The following is a 13,859-nucleotide window of genomic DNA, read 5'->3' on the forward strand; positions in this document are numbered from 1 at the left end:
CCCCGTAACACTTATACGGTACCTTTAACTACCCCGAATACTATTTGAATATATCTCAAGTATTATAATGACATTATTGCGAGGCTAAATTCTCCATGTTGGGGTTTACTACATTTATCTTGCATGATCTGCTAATTTATCTGTAACTTCTTGTCTAGCCATGACTAGGTTCTTCCTGAATCAACTACTAACTACTCGTTGACCCATTCTCATATCCATATTCTGCGTAATCTCTCTTGGGTTATTTTCTTTGTCTAACTTACCTCTTGCACTGGCTCCTTATTTATCAATAATCTTCTGGGCAGGAACCCTTACTTCCTTTTTCTGACGTCGTGCTTACATAACGTTCTGGAATCATAGCATATCTGTAGGATTCAGATAAGTGCAATCTCATCCCTTTCTCATTTTTATCGCATTCTTTCTTTATCATTCCATATTCCCCCCTTTAGGGGAGTACTGATACTTGGAGCTACGACGACCTACCTATAGATGTTTTTCCTGTCCATCTTTGGTGTCCTTTCACATCATCAAAGACCCTTACTCGCCTTGCGGTAATCCTTATGTACCAAGGATAACAAAATTCCTTACTCGCAATGGTGGAACTTAGTGTAACTGGCACATATAGTCCCTTAAGCTTAACTTTGCTCACATTGCTTGCTTTAGGGAAGCGTTTTCCTGAATGACCATCCTCTGAATTCGTCATGGATCTTCTTCTATTGTCCATTCTATTACTCCCGGAACAAAATTTGAAATTCTCATGATGCTGACTATTATCAAATCACTCAGTTCCTCATTCATGTTTAGTTTATCTTGTTCACCAGTCCATATTGATTTCCATTACTCTGGGGTCTAGTTTTCCCTTCTGTTAATCATGTTAGAGTCGCGAACTTATTTCTCGAAATGAGGACGTGATTGAATGGCATATATTCTTTTGTTGTCTTAAGGACCATCACCCCTCATCTCTTTCTTCATTTGACTATAGATTCTGTAATACTGTCATCTTTTTGACCTGTCGTTGTCCTCCAGGTATCACATCTTACTCTTAATGCTTCATTAGCTTTCTTCTTATTTCTTGCTAACATTTATGTCTATCACTTTATTCTGAAACTTTCAACAAGATATTCTTTCTCTTTTAGCTCTCCTTGCTTCATTCATCGGCTCTTCGGGTTGCTCAACATCCTCGCTCTACTAGGGACGAGAGTCATACTATGGTAATATTTATCCCTTCCAGGCTTTCAGTGCCTATCTTCAGAATTTTTTTGATCACGCTAGTATTCTCATCTAATTGTAATATTCTAGAGTGCACCACTTGGGTGTCTCACAAGGAAATTTATTAGCACCTTTGTAATATCCTTCGGAAATGTCAACTAACGCAAACCATCCAATCCTTATTTTGGGTTACTCTAACTCCACCCAGATCATACTGTCCTGTCATTCTCTTAAACGATATCTGTTAGCTCCCATAAGGCATGACTGAGATAGGTGTGGCTGATTCTACATACATCTGTTACTGTTGTAGGCAAGTCACAATGCTTATACTTTTCTACCAGAGTTGGAAATATCGATAATCTTCATTAACTGGGTACCTCGTACCCTTCTTATCTTACTCCTTTTACTTGTTGAAGTTTGTATCTATCTTCTGAATCTCTTATTGCCTTTTACCATAGAGGTGGATAGATATTCTTGCCTTAAGGCTCCTTATCAAGAAGCATACACGTAAGGTACACACATGTTTTACTGAAGACCTCACATTTTTCCATCATAGAAATGATGCAAACTCGAGTTCCTCTAATTCAACACTTCAACAGCTATATCTCTTATTGATCATCTTTCTAAATGCAGGCATCGTCTTATTATGAATAAAATAGATGTTTGGAATTTGAATTCTTATAAGTGAGCTTTACCACACGATCTAGAGTAAGAAGAAAGAGTGACAGTCCTAAATGCCCTATAGCCTCCTGCTTATAAGTGTGGTGCACGACACACCCATAAACAAGACTCTACTAGACACGGCTTGTAGACTCCCTAGGAATGAACTGCTCTAATACCACTTTTGTCACGACCCAAACTGATGGGACACGACGGGCACCCGGTACCTTAATCAATCGAGTACCAACATAACGTATCTTTCTTATTACATCATTATATACACGTGACATACGGGCCTAATAGGCCAACATGATCATTTATAAATTCAAAACATAGCTGACAAGGGCATACAAGTATTCATATACATATTTGTCTACAAGTGTAAGGCCCCGTGAAAATTTCTACTCAAAACCCGAAAGCTCGTAGTGCCAAGTTAGGTATATGTGTTAGAAAATTCTACTCAAAACTCGCAAGATCGCCGCGGTTCGGACCCCTTTGGGCTGATCTATGCATTAAAAAGTTAAGGAGTAATGTTTTCCAAAAAAGTGCATTTATGCGGTCCATTATGCGGTCGCATAACAGCTATGCGGACCGCATAGTCGCCGCAGAGTCAGACAGTTTGATGGTTAATTTTAAGGTCAACTACGCGGCTCATTATGCGATCGCATAAATAATATGCGGGCCGCATAGTCAACGCATAATCCCCTTGGAATTTTGCGAGGGGCAGTTCTGCAGTGCATTATGCGACCGCAGAACAAGTATGCGGACCGCATTCTTGTCGTATACCCGGGCAGTTTGTTCAGGTTTTTGAAGCCATTTTTACCGTCCCTTTTGCGGGTCGCATGTCCATTATATGCGATCGCAAATTGTGCCGGGGCTCCTATTTACTAAATTTTCAAACCCGACCCCATCTCATTATAAACACCCCATTAGACCCCTTTTATGTTATTTTACTGCAAATAGAGTAAGACAAGAAGTTCTAGAGAGAGAAAGTGATCTTCATCAAGTCCCCACCCAATCCTTGTCTAAACCCTTAAAGAATTTCAAGTACAGCTATTAGGCCTTCACCCCAAGAGTTATGAACTTGAGCCCTAACCTTTGGTTTCGAAATTCACACTAGAATGAGGAATTAGCTTGTGGGTTCATGGGTATAAAAATGGATTTTCTTGCATGCATAAAAGATAATGGGGAATGGGGAGGTTGTGAACTTAAAAGATAGCAATTGGGGTCAAGATGATGAAAATCCTTCACAAAAGGCTTCTAAAATCACAATGCACACTTAGTGCTTGCTAATATGCTCAAATAAGCGAGAACCTTAATCATGTCTCTAATTCTTGGTTCAACTTGCAATTTTGATAAAATAGATCGAAGTTGCTAGGAAATTCCGAAATTTATTGTAAGGATTTAAGGAAAGCTCAATTGAGGTATGTATGGCTAAAACCCCCTCCTCTTAGAAATTGAGCTTCCATGGTGTCCGTGCAAATGTTGTAAGTCCGAAATTTGATTGATGTAGTAGTTGTTATGTCAAATGAATTGATATTGTGAAAATGTATATGGAAGGTGCTTCTCCATGTGTTTAATGTGCTATTCTTTGTAAAATTGAGGATGTGTGGAGAGCATGAGCTATGTGCTAAATGCCTAAATTTCAAGTCAAGGTTACATCGTGATTAATATGCCGAACTAGATGATTTCCTCACTATGCTTATAACTTGAATTGCTTTTGTATGTGTCTATGATCTTAAATGGCAAGGTTAATGTTGAAAATGGGAATGATGTGAAACGTGAGTTATGAAATGTGGCCTAGTGCCAAGTATGATGTGGTAATTGTGGCCCCAAGTGCCGATGAACTAATACATGTGAAACCAAAAATTGATGTGAGATGATTAACGAAAACGGGTAACGTTTTGGTGAGACAGCTTAGTCGATCGGGCTGTGATCGGACTCCATGTTACACACACATGTTGTATTGTATTGGTAATTGGAACTGGAAAGTGAGAATGAAATAAGGGTAACGTCTTGGTAAGACCGCTTAGCCGATCGGGCCGTGATCGGACTCCGCTCAACAAAGAGGTGGTATTGAGAATGATGATGCTACAAAATGGAATGCCCAACCTAAAATTACGGAAACTATGCGAACCTTTTATATTGCTAACGTGGTGATTGTTTGAAGCTTTGTAGTCCTTATGATTTCCTTTTTACTCTTGTATGGTTGTTCTTTCTAACAGGATGGTGTTTAGTTATACATACTAGTACTATTCCATGGCACTAACGTCTTTTGTTGGGGCGCTACATTTTTGAATGAATGTAGGTGGATCCATAGCGGACAGTGCCGATCGTGCATAGCGGAGTATCCTCCTCTCAAAGTCTTGGTGAGCCCCTTTCTCCTTCAAGGGGTTATGTCGTACATCTTTTGTTATAGACTTCCACTTTTTAGGTATAGCCGGGGCCTTATTGCCGATGTTGTCATAATTTGTCTTTTGTATCCTTAGAGGTTCCGTAGACGTTTGTGTGGGTTATGTTTGGATGTCGGATGGGTCAATGTACTGTATAGTAATTCTAAACTCTTGTTCTTCTAAACTGTAACTTTATGAAATCTTGAAAACTCAACCATGGTTTAAGGTTTGTGATATGAAAATGGATTAACAATGTGAATGTTCGATTTTTGCTATTGTCTAAATAAACGAAAGCATGGTTTTCTTAATCGTATTGAGTTGGGTATGAAGTGTTAAAGAAGGCTTGCTCAGTTGGGTTCACTCGATTGAGCGCCGGTCGCGCCTCCCGAGGTTGGAGCGTGACAAACTTGGTATCAGAGCCTAAGGTTTTAAAGTGTCCTAGGATGTCTCGGAGCCGTGTATAGTAAAGTCCTTCTTATCGGTGTGTAGTCGAACACATCTATAAGTTGGAGGCTACTTGGGCATTAGGAATAACACCCTTCTTTGATATTCTGGATCGTGCGGCAATTTTGAATCTATTCCTCCTCTAACTAGTGCATTCGTTCAATTTTCAGTACATGGCACCTAAGAAGAAAACCACGACTGGCCAAGGAGTCAATGCTGCCCAGGAGCGGCAGTCGACTTTATAATTGATGATGCGGGTGATAACCTGAGGGGTGAGAACATTCCCCCGACTGCTACACCAGTTCCTACACCTGCTGAGGGTGCTACTATCCCTCCCATGGATACTTATGTTCCGCCCCCAGCCCCAGCTTACGGTTCTGGTAATTCTGATGGGGATCTTAGGGGAGCTATTCAGATGTTGACTCAGCTAGTGGCCTCATAGGCCCAGAGGTCAAATGTTGCGCCCAGTTCATCTAGTCAGCAAGGGGATTTCACCAGTTTAAGGGTAAACATATTTCTTCAGTTAGACCCTTCAGTGCTTTCGGGTGCAAACCCAGAAGAGGACCCCCAGGATTTTATTGATGAGATGCACAAGACCCACAGGGTTATGCGTGCAACTGAGACAGAGGGAGTAGAGTTGGCTGCCTGCCATTTGAAAGGGGTGGCATGTGCGTGGTTTGAGTTGTGGGAAAATTCCCGTGAGGAGGGGAGCCCTCCAGCGAGGTGGAGCGAGTTTGCCGATGCCTTTATAGATCATTTCCTGCCTGCTGAGACTAGGGCAGCCCGTGCAGCAGAGTTTGAGAACCTAAGGCAAGGTAGGAGAAGTGTGTGGGAGTACCATATGGAGTTTGCCCGCCTGTCCAAGCATGTTATCCACATGTTGCCCACAATGGAGGCTAGGGTGCGTCGGTTTGTTCAGGGCCTTAATCCTTTAACTATTAATGAGGCTTCTACAACTGCATTGAATTCTGACATGAATTATGGGAAGATGGTGGCATTTGCTCAGGCCACAGAGAACCGTAAACTGAAGAACAGAATGGAGAGAAAGGGTAACAGAAAGACCCGGTCTACGGGCAACATGGGTGAGTCACTAGGTCGGGGAAGATAAGCTTTTCGGGGAGGATCATCAGGGCCGCCCAGTCTGTTGCATCGTCTTCAGCCAGTGCACCACCATCAGGGCCCAGCCAGCAGCAGCAGTGGAGTCATTTCAGGCCCAGTCAGGGCAACAGGGGATCCCACCAGCGGGGTCGGTCAGGAGAGAGATCCCAGCAGCAGAGGTCCCCGTGCCCCAGGTGCGGGAAGATGCACTCATAGATTTGCTACTTGGAGTTACCCGTATGCTATGGATGCGGGATGAGGGGCCACATTCAGAGGCATTGTCATGCATCCCGCCAGGGTGCGGGTAGGGGCACAGCACAGTCATCCAATCCAGCAGTTGCTACATCTTCAGCCCCCTCTCCAGCTCGAGGTACCCCAGCACCCGCGGGGCGTGGTGCGCTAGGGGTGGTGCACAGAGTTCGGGAGGACCCAGCCGGTTCTATGCTATGAGTGGTCGCCAAACTGCAGAAGCTTCTCCAGATGTTGTTACAAGTATTCTGACTGTCCAATCTCATGATGTCTATGCACTTATTGACCCCGGTTCCACCTTGTCGTATGTTACCCCTTTTGTTGCTATGGAATTTGGGATAGAACCAGAACAGCTTCATGAACCATTCTCGGTATCTACTCCGGTGGGTGAGCCTATTACGGCTACACGAGTTTATACAGGATGTGTTGTCACGGTACGTGGTAGGGATACCATGGCCGATCTCATTGAATTGGGGATGGCCGATTTTGATGTAATAATGGGAATGGATTGGCATTATTCATGTTTTGCCAAGCTTGATTGTCGGACTAGAACTAAGAGGCTTGAGTTTCCTAAGAGCCCGTTGTTGAATGGAAGGGAGATAACGCAGTGCCTAAAGGTCGGTTTATTTCTTACCTTAAGGCCGCGAAGATGATCAAGAATGGGTGTATCTATCAATTATTTCGGGTTACGGACACCGATGCCGAGGCAACTAGCATTAATGAATTTTCGGATGTCTTTCCAGATGAGCTCCCTGGGATCCCACCAGACAGGGAGATTGATTTTGGGATCGATGTGATGCCAGGCACGCAGCCTATATCAATTCCACCTTACAGAATGGCGCCGGCAGAATTGAAAGAGCTAAAAGAACAATTGAAGGATTTGCTAGAGAAGGGTTTCATCCGGCCAAGTGTGTCACCATGGGGCGCACCGGTTTTGTTTTTAAGGAAGAAAGATGGGTCGCTACAGATGTGTATTGACTACCGGCAACTTAACAAGGTCACAATCAAAAATAAATACCCTCTACCAAGGATGGATGACTTGTTTGATCAATTGCATGGTGCTGCGTGTTTCTCAAAAATTGACTTGTGGTCCGGGTATCACCAATTGAAGATAACGGAGAAGGATATTTCAAAAACAGCTTTCAGGACTCGGTATGGGACTTTGAATTTCTGGTGATGTCTTTCGGGCTAACAAATGACCCCGGCAGCTTTCATGGATCTTATGAATCGAGTCTTCAAGCCTTTTCTAGACTCCTTTGTGATAGTCTTCATTGATGATATTCTTGTGTATTCCCGAAGTCGGGAGGACCATGCTAACCATCTCAGGGCAGTCTTGCAGACTCTTTAGCGGCACCAATTGTATGCGAAATGTTCGAAATGTGAATTTTGGCTTGAATCTGTCGCGTTCTTGGGTCATGTCGTCTCCAGGGAAGGAATTATGGCTGATCCTCAAAAGATTGCAGCAGTGAAGAATTGGCCTAGACCTACCACTCCAACAGTGATTCGCAGTTTCTTGGGTTTGGCTGGGTACTACAGAAGGTTTGTGGAGGGATTTTCCACTCTTGCCTCTCCCTTGACTAAATTGACACAGAAAGCAGTTAACTTTCAGTGGTCTGATGCTTGTGAAAGGCGCTTCCAAGAATCGAAATCAAGATTAACTACAGCACCTGTGTTAGCCCTGCTAGAGGGTACAGAGGGATTTGTTGTGTATTGCGATGCTTCACGGATCGAGCTTCGGTGTGTGTTAATGCAACACGGCAAGGTTATAGCCTACGCTTCTAGGCAACTCAAGAATCATGAAAAGAACTATCCAACCCACGACTTAGAGCTTGAGGCAGTGGTGTTCGCACTAAAGATTTGACGATATTATTTGTATGGGGTCCAAGTGGATGTGTTTACGGACCACAAGAGCCTTCAATATATTTTCAAACAAAAGGAGTTGAATTTGAGACAAAGAAGATGGCTAGAGTTACTCAAGGACTATGACAATAATATTCTCTATCACCCGAGAAAGGCTAATGTTGTGGCGGATGCTCTTAGTCGAAAGTCTATGGTATGTTTGGCTCATTTGAAAACGTATCAAAGGCCGTTGGCCTAGGAAGTTCATCAATTGGCTAGTTTGGGAGTTCGCCTTGCGGATCCTAATGAATGAGGGGTAATTGTGCAGAATAGGGCTGAATCATCACTTGTGGCAGAGGTGAAAGGAAAGCAATTCAACGATCCATTGTTGGCACAGCTGAAAGAGGGGATTCATAAACACAAGACTGCTTTTTCCTTTGTCATGGATGATGGTACCCTACGGTACCAAGGCCGTCTATGTGTTCCGAATATTGACGGTCTTCGGGAAAGGGTCATGGCAGAAGCTCACACTTCCAGGTATTCTGTGCACCCAGGTTCTACGAAAATGTATCTTGATCTCAAAGAAGTTTATTGGTGAACAACATGAAAAAGGATGTGGCGGACTTTGTGGCAAGATGTCCGAACTGTCAGCAAGTGAAAGCCGAACATCAAAGGCCCGATGGATTGGCTTAAAACATAGAAATTCTGATGTGGAAATGGGAAATGATCAACATGGATTTTGTGGTAGGGTTACCGCACACTCCGCGCAAGTTCGACTAAATTTGGGCGATCGTGGATCGGCTCACAAAATCAGCGCACTTCTTGCTAGTCAAATCTACCGACACAGCGGAACAGTATGCTCAGTTATATATCAAGGAAATAGTCAGGTTGCATGGTACTCCAGTCTCAATCATTTCAGATCGAGGGGCTCAGTTCACGGCCAACTTTTGGAAGAAATTTCAGCAAGGTTTGGGCACACATGTAAATCTTAGTACAGCTTTTCATCCTCAGACCGACAGGCAAGTGGAGCGGACTATTCAAACACTTGAGGACATGTTGCGTGCTTGTGTTCTTGATTTCAAGGGTAGCTGGGATGTTCAATTGCCACTCATAGTGTTTGCTTATAACAACAGCTTCCATGCTAGTATCCAGATGGCGCCATTTGAAGCATTGTATGGTAGGAGATGTAGGTCTTCCATTGCGTGGTTCGAGATTGGAGGAGCTGAGTTAATCGGACCTTGTGCACCGGGCCATGGAGAAAGTCAAAATTATTAAGGAAAGGTTGAAAACTGCTCAGAGTCACCAAAAGTCTTATTCGAACGTTCGTCGCAGAGATTTGGGGTTCAAAGAAGATGATTGGGTATTTTTGAAGGTTTCCCCCATGAAGGGTATCATGCGGTTTGGAAAGAAAGGAAAATTGAGTCCAAGGTATGTCGGACCGTACAAAATCATTTAGAGGATTGGTGAGGTGGCATACAAGCTCGAGCTGCCACCCCAGATATCATTGGTACACCCAGTCGTCCATGTGTCTATGTTGAAGAAGGTAGTGGGAGATCCGTCCACTATTATGCCAGTTGAAACTATTGAGGTTAATGAAGAACTGTCATATGAAGAAGTTCCAGTTGCCATTCTTGACAGGCAAGTCCGAAAATTGAGAAATAAGGAAATTGCCTCCAAAAAAGTGTTATGGCGGAACCAGCAGATTGAGGAAGCCACTAGGGAAGCCAAGGAAGAAATGAAAAAGAAGTACCCACATTTGTTTGTATAGCCATGTAATAGCATTTATGCATTTGGTTCCTGTGAACTCTGTATCCTTTGATTTGATCTATGTAGAACTGTTCTGTTTTGTTTTGGTTATATGTTGCCTATGCAGCCATGGTTAGTATTGTACAAGTTATGTCATATCTATGGATTATGTATATGCTATTAGGATATGTTTTTGGGGCTCTCTGACAAGTGGATAGGCCTAGTTACAAAGGAAACTCTGGCAATTTTTTTTGGAAATTTAGGGAGTTAGCCAAATTTGGGGTTGTTGATATGTTTCATGTTGTGAAAAGCTGAAGTTGCGTAAAGATTTCTAATGAGTGAACCTTTATACTCATTCGAGGATGAATGATCCTAAGTGGGGAGGATGTAAGGCCCCGTGAAAATTTCTACTCCAAACCTGAAACCTCGTAGTGCCAAGTTAGGTATATGTGTTAGAAATTCTCTCCAAACTCGCAAGCTCGCCGCGGTTCGGACCCCTTTGGACTGATCTATGCATTAAAAAATTAAGGAGTAATGTTTTCCAGAAAAGTGCGTTTATGCGGTCCATTATACGGTGGCATAACAGCTATGCGGACCGCATAGTCGACGCAGAGCCAGACAGTTTGATGGTTAATTTTGAGGTCAACTATGCGGCTCATTATGCGATCGCATAATCAATATGCGGGCCGCATAGTCATCGCATAATCCCCTTGGAATTTTGCGAGGGGCAGTTCTGTGGCGCATTATACGACCGCAGAACAGGTATGCAGACCGCATTGTTGACGCATACCCGGGCAGTTTGTTCAGGTTTTTGAAGCCATTTTTGCGGTCCTTTTTGCGGACCGCACGTCCATTATGCGATCGCAATATGCGATCGCAGATTGTGTCGGGGCTCCTATTTTCTAACTTTTGAAACCCGACCCCATCTCATTAAAAACACCCCATTAGACCCCTTTTATGTTATTTTACTACAAATAGAGTGAGAGAGGAAGTCCTAGAGAGATAGAGAGTGATCTTCATCAAGTCCCCACCCAATCCTTCCTTGAACCCTTGAAGAATTTCAAGTACAGTTGCTAGGCCTTCACCCCAAGAGGTAAGAACTTGAGCCCTGACCTTTGGTTTCTAAATTCACACTAGAATGAGGAATTAGCTTGTAGGTTCATGGGTATAAAAAAAGGATTTTCTTGCATGCATAAAAGATAATGGGGTCTGGGGAGGTTGTGAACTAAAAAGATAGCAATTGGGGTGAAAGATGATGAAAATCCTTCACAAAAGGGTCCTAAAATCACAATGCATACTTAGTGCTTGCTAATATGCTCAAATAAGCTAGAACCTTAATCATGTCTCTAATTCTTGGTTCAACTTGCAATTTTCATAAAATAGATCGAGGTTGCTAGGAAATTCCGGTATTTATTGTAAGGATTTAAGGAAAGCTCTATTGAGTTACGTATGGCTAAAACCCCCTCCTCTTAGAAATTGAGCTTCCATGGTGTCCGTGCAAATGTTGTAAGTCCGAAATTTGATTGATGTAGTACTTGTTATGTGAAATGAATTGATGTTGTGAAAATGTATGTGGAAGGTGCTTCAAAATATGTTTAATGTGCTATTCTTTGTAAAATTGAGGATGTGTGGAGAACATCAGCTATCTGCTAAATGCCTAAATTTCAAGTCAAGGTTTGTCACGACCCGGATTCCCACCCTCGGGAGTCGTGATGGCGCCTACTAGTACGAGCTAGGCAAGCCAATTAATTTCACAATTTACCCTTTTTTTCTCATTTTATATTCATTAGCAATTCTAATATTAATAATATCATTTAAACAGCGGAATTTAACATAAGCGGAAGAAAGAAGCCATAAGCTAACTGAACACGAATATCTAATACAACTGTTTGAACCTCGACTACCCAGAACTGGTGTCACAGTATCATAGACGGTCTAAGAATACTACAAATAAAGGTCTAAAAGTAATAAATACAACACTGTCTCTGGAAATACATGAAAGAAACATGAATAGTAAATGGAAGGAGACGCCAAGGCCTACGGACGCCTGCAGGACTACCTCGGGTCGCCTGATGAACAAGAATCAGCAATCCCACTGCGGTCCAAAGTCTACAACACTGGGGTCTGCACAAAAGAGTGCAGAGTGTAGTATCAGCACAACCGACCCCATGTGCTGGTAAGTGTCTATCCTAACCTCGGCGACGTAGTGACGAGGCTAGGACCAGTCTACCAAATAAACCTGTACAGTTGTATAATATACAGCGGAAAGTAAAGCAGAAATAAACAAGTAAGGATGGGAGGGGGAAACATGCTTCGGGGAATGACAGGTAGAAACAGAATATCAAGAGAATTATAAAGGAATCTAAATCAAACCACTAACAAGAATGAGGAAAACAAAGGCAGATTTTACTTTCTTTTCACATCTTGTTGCAGGCGTGCAACCCGATCCCAGTTCTCATATCTTGTGGTAGGCGTACCACCCGCTCCCATTTTATTACATCTCGTGGTAGGCGTACCACCCGCTCCCATTTCATTATATCTCGTGGTAGGCGTACCACCCGCTCCCATTTTATTATATCTTTTGGTAGGCGTACCACCCGCTCCCATTTCATTATATCTCGTGGTAGGCATACCACCCACTCCCATTTCATTAAATCTCGTGGTAGGCGTACCACCCGCTCCCATTTCATTATATCTTGTTGTAGGCGTGCCACCCGTTCCCATTTATAAGCCAACACAAAATTACAAGGAATCCCAGCAAGGGAACAAAAGCAACATAATAACTCCCCGATAAGGGAACAACAATATCAAGACAAACGTCCCGGCAAGGGAGAATCAGCTATAACCAATCCTAACTCAACTCCTACTCAGCTATACCCAAACTTGCTCCAACATCTAACTACCTCAGCTATAATTATACTTGTTACAACACCTAACTACCTCGGCTTTACCAAAACTTGTTCCAACATCTAACTACCTCAGCTATAACCATAATCCTTACCTAACACAAAGAATCATCAACCTAAGTATCCGTAATATCAATTAAGAACACAATGCAAGGGAACCGCAACTCATCAATAGCCCGGCAAGGGGGCAACATAATGATCTCTTCTCTTTCTCACTTTTACTTCACAATTCCCTTTACAACTCAAGCCACTGCTCTAGAGGTTCAATTATCACCTATGCTTTCACAATTCGTTATACAACTGGAGCCAACGCTCCTCAATGTTCATAGGTCACAATTCTTTTCACAACTTTACACAACAAATAGAAATTTTCACCAAGGCTGAATAACATAAATCATGGAAATCACAATATAAGACTCGCGGTCATGCTCGACGCCAACGTATAGATACTTGTCACCATGCCTATATGTCGTACTCAGCAAGAAACGAATAGCAAATAGGACACAACTCCTAATCCCTCAAGCTAAGGTTAGACCAAACACTTACCTCGAACTTTCACGGCCATCTCAATCCTCAAACACCGCCTTTCCTTTCGAATTCGGCTCCAAATCAATTGTATCTATACATAATCGACTTAATAACATCAATAAACGCCAAACTATCCAATTCCAATGCTTAATTATAGCTTTCCAATCATTCTTTCCAAAAACCCAAAAATTAACCCCGGGCCCGCTTGGTCAAAACACAAGGTTCGGACCAAAACCTGATCACCCATTCACCCGCGAGCTCCAATATATCATTTGTTTTGAAATCCGACCCCAAAACGAGGTCAAATTCCCAAATAATCAAAAAGCCCTAACTCTACCCAATTTTCCAATTTTCTACCATTAAAACCCTAAGATTATTGACAAAAGTTGATGAAAAACATTAGATAGTTGAAAGAAATCAGTTAATGAATACTTACTTGTGATTTGGGAAGAAAATCTCTTGAGAAAATCGCCCTTGTTCTTCTATTTTTATGAAAATTTGAAAGAAAAATCGCTGAAGTTATGTTTTTAAAAGACACACTGCCCGACATCCGCATCTGCGACACGTGGGTCGCATCTGCGAAACCGCACGTGCGGAAAAGTAGTCGCTTCTGCGGAAATGACTTGGCCCACTGGGGCCGCATCTGCGAGGGGTAAATCCGCTTCTGCGGAACCGCTTCTGCGGAACTTTTCCCGCATCTGCGAAGGATTCCGCACCTGCAATACACCTCTCGCACCTACGAGTCCGCATCAACGGCCCAAGAACCGCAGGTGCGGTTACACCAGAA

This window comes from Nicotiana attenuata, chromosome 7 (assembly GCF_001879085.1).
Source record: "Nicotiana attenuata strain UT chromosome 7, NIATTr2, whole genome shotgun sequence".
NCBI lineage: Eukaryota > Viridiplantae > Streptophyta > Magnoliopsida > Solanales > Solanaceae > Nicotiana > Nicotiana attenuata.